The sequence below is a fragment of the Cebus imitator genome, unplaced genomic scaffold, assembly GCF_001604975.1.
Source record: "Cebus imitator isolate Cc_AM_T3 unplaced genomic scaffold, Cebus_imitator-1.0 Scaffold87, whole genome shotgun sequence".
Lineage (NCBI taxonomy): Eukaryota > Metazoa > Chordata > Mammalia > Primates > Cebidae > Cebus > Cebus imitator.
The window spans coordinates 4,684,955-4,688,582 of record NW_016107402.1 but is presented as its reverse complement, the minus strand read 5'-3'; the positions used below and the strand labels follow the sequence as shown (position 1 = coordinate 4,688,582).

At 50.7% G+C, this 3,628-nt stretch overlaps 1 protein-coding gene across 1 annotated transcript in view; it reads right to left on the bottom strand.

Annotated features, from left to right (window-relative positions):
- NUDC (nuclear distribution C, dynein complex regulator) overlaps nt 1-3,628 on the bottom strand; it is a 20,076-nt gene that overhangs the window by 4,911 nt on the left and 11,537 nt on the right. The window lies entirely within an intron of this gene.

The window sequence follows — 3,628 nt, the reverse complement described above, 5'->3', positions numbered from 1 at the left end:
GGGTAACAAGAGCGAAACTCCGTCTCAAAAAAAAAAAAAAATGAGGAAAATACATCTATCTCATAGAGCTGAAATTAGAATACATGCAAACCACCTGTCTCAATAAACTGGCTGTTTTTAAAAGTACATGCTTGGCTGGGTGCAGTGGCTCACGCCTGTAATCCCAGCACTTTGGGAGGCCAAGGCGGGCAGACTGCCTGAGGTCAGGAATCCGAGACCAGTCTAGCCAACATGGTGAAACCCTGTCTCTACTAACAATACAAAAAAATTAGCTGAGCGTGCTCCTGTGATCCCAGCTACTTGGGAGGCTGAGGCAGGGTAACTGCTTGAACCAGGGAGGTGGAGGTTTCAGTAAGCCAAGATCACACTGCTGCACTTGAGCCTGGATGACAGAGGGAGACTCTGTCTCAAAAAACAAAATTAAAAAATGATGCTGTTACAAGCAAAAACTCAAGCCTCAGTCCCTCAGAAGCCTTTCCTGAGTTCTCAGGCCCACAGTGACCTGCTCCTCTGACTGATCACTCTTACTCTTAGTGCATCCAAGACCACAGTCCAGTTACGCAAGACTTGATGCCACACCCAGGAAAGCCACGTTAGCAGAAAGCCAGGGAGCTTTCTTGAGAGAAGAGCCTGGTCCCCCTCTCTCCAGCCAGCAAGCTGTCAACTTCAAATCCTTTTTCTCCACTACACCTTCTCAGGATGTTTCCACGCCATGATGTGCTAGCCAGCCTCCCTGCCACCCAAAGGCTAACTAACCCCCTATACTATGGCCAACTGTCATTATTTGGTTCCTGGCCTTAGACAAGTGAACAACTTTGACTCTAAGCCTCGGTTTCCTTATCCGTCATGAGGATTGAGTATGACAGCACACATCAAGAGCCCAGTGCGAGGCCAGGCAGTGGCTCACGCCTGTAATCCCAGCACTTTGGGAGGTCAAAACGGGCGGATCACCGGAGGTCAGGAGTTCGAGACCAGCCTGGCCAACATGGTGAAACCCCATCTCTACTAAAAATATAAAAATTAGCCAGGTGTGGTGACACATGCTTGTAGTCCTAGCTACCTGGGAGGCTGAGGTTGAGAGAATCACTTGAACCCAGGAGGCAGAGGTTGCAGTAAGCAGAGATTGTGCCACCAGCCTGGGCAACAGAGCAAGACCCTGTCTCAAAATAAATAAAAGCAATCTTGACATGTGTTGTTCTTCGCCTAGAATGTCTTGTCCCCTCTGTCAGGTCATCTGGCAGACCAACTCAACCAGTCAAGTGTTGAAGTTTCACCTCTGGCCCAGGAACATACCCTTAGGAAAGTCAACTCAATGCCAACCCATACACAGTGTGCATGTGTACACACACGCACACACCCCTAGAGGCCTTGCAGGGCACTCACCATGTGATCAGTGGTCAATAAATCCTCTTTCAAGCATCTCTAAAGCAGAACTGCAGGGAAGGCTCAAGGTCACAGAAGTCACCCCTGGGCCCCCAGACCTGGGGTTCTGCTATGCCCTGTGGATTCTCACCCATTTGACGCCAATTTCTACTGCTATTCCCAAACCCCCGGCCTCATGCCACACTAAAGTAGCTCCACACTCTACAAGGTTAAAGAACACCAAAAGGGCCCCCTAAACCACGAGTTAAACTGGTAGGGGAGGCCATTCTGCTGTCAATAGAAACGACAGGTCATGAGATAATTGTGCCAGCAGAGGCTGTTCCACCACAGGGCCTTGGTCCCAAGTCCCTCATCAGAGAGACCTTGAACTAAAGCCATTTGCCAACCAGTGGCCAAAGGGAGGTGGGAGCAGGGCCCTCCCCTCTCCCAGCTCCACTGAATCATGTCACATCCCATTTGCACTGTTCTTTCCCAGCTCTTGGAGGTTAAACAAGGGCAAAGCTAAACCACCAGGCCGAGTCAAGGCCAATCACAGCAGCCTCTGACCCCTCCTCCCATCAGCTTGACCTAGGCCTAGCCTCAGACAGATAACCCCAGGGGTGTGGAAGCCTACCCAGAGGTTGTCACAGACTCAAGCTTCAGTCACTGGACACATCTTTGGGAACCACAGCCAACCAGGGTGGGGAGGACTGGGCCTGCTCTAAAGCCAAGCCTGTCGCTCTGCCCCAGAAGAGGCCCAGGACAGTACCCCAAACCACTCAACAGGCTTACGTGAGCATAAGCTTTCCCTGAGCTAGGCTGGGAGATGAGGAAGTAGAGTGGTTCCTACCAGCCTGGGTAGGGCAGACCTTGAGGGTTATTCAAGTTGAATTTGAAGGTGTGAGGTCCTGAACCTGACCACCCCAGGGGTGGAGTGGGAGAGGGGATCCACAACACATCTGAGGGGGATGACATACTCCAAAGAGTAAACAGCAGGAGCTAACTTTGGCAAGGATTCTCACCGAGGGCCACCTGAGAAATTCTATGTCCTCCACCTACCCTATCCTTACCTGCTGGAACAATGGACCCATACCCTACCCCTTTGACCACTTCCTAGATGCCCTGACACAGGACCCTTAGGAAAATAGGGACTGAAAGGTAGCAGCTGTGGTGATGTCTAGAGGAAAGGGAAATGGGAGGGAAGAGCAGGCACACCCTCATCTAAGGCACAGATCCAAAAGGTTCTTTGACTACTCGAAGTGCAACAGGGACAACCTGCTGGGATCCTCAGAGCCAACTGGGAGCCTCCTCTGCCTCATCCATAAGCCAGTGCCCTCAGCAACCTTCTTCTCTTCCTGTGGTTCCCAATTTAAGGAGTGGCATCACCAACCATCCAGTGCCCACGGAGAAAGCAGAGTCATCTGTGACTATCATCTGGTACCAATCCTGCCAGACATATCATTCCACTATCCTTACCGCCTAAAGTCAAACTTGTCACTTCCTGGGTCTTGGCCTCTTGCAAAAACGTCAGCAGCCCCGACGGAGAATGGACCACAGCTCCCCATGGCCTGCAATGCAGAGCCTATGCCTCTCAGCCTCTCCTTGCACAGGTCCTTCTACCTGGCCTGTTTCTTGCTGACCTTGATCTCCTGGGAGTTCTTCCTCAGCCCTCAAGATCAGACCCAAGTGTGCGGGTCACAGCCATGCCCTCTCCCAGGTGGATTTAGGCTTTTCCTCTGTAATTCTATTCCTATCATATGCTTCCCCAACCTTGGGCCTTGTTTCTTCTGTTTCCTGCACCTGGAAACACTCTTCTGCCAATCCCCAATCCAAATCCTACTTTCTCTTTCATGGCCATTCAGATGCCACATCTTCCCAAAACTTTTTGGGATTCTCAACAAATAAGTGCCCTCTTTCCTTCCCAAAACTCCCATAGAACTTTTTTTTTCTATTTTTTTTCCCCTCTTTCTTCTTTCTTTTCTTTCCATGAGATGGGGGGGGGGTCTCACTATGTTGCCCAAGCTGGCATCAAACTCCTGGGCTCAAGTGATTCTCCCACCTAAGCCTCTCAAGTAGCTGGGACTACAGGCATGTGCCACCATGCCAGCCTTCTCAAACACTTTTCAGAAGGCAGAAGAATTTATGAAATAGCTGTTATTAAAACCCTAATCCAGGCTGGACGCAGTGGCTCTCACCTGTAATCCCAGCACTTTGGGAGGCCAAGGCAGGCAGATCACAAGGTCAGGAGATTGAGACCATCCTTGGC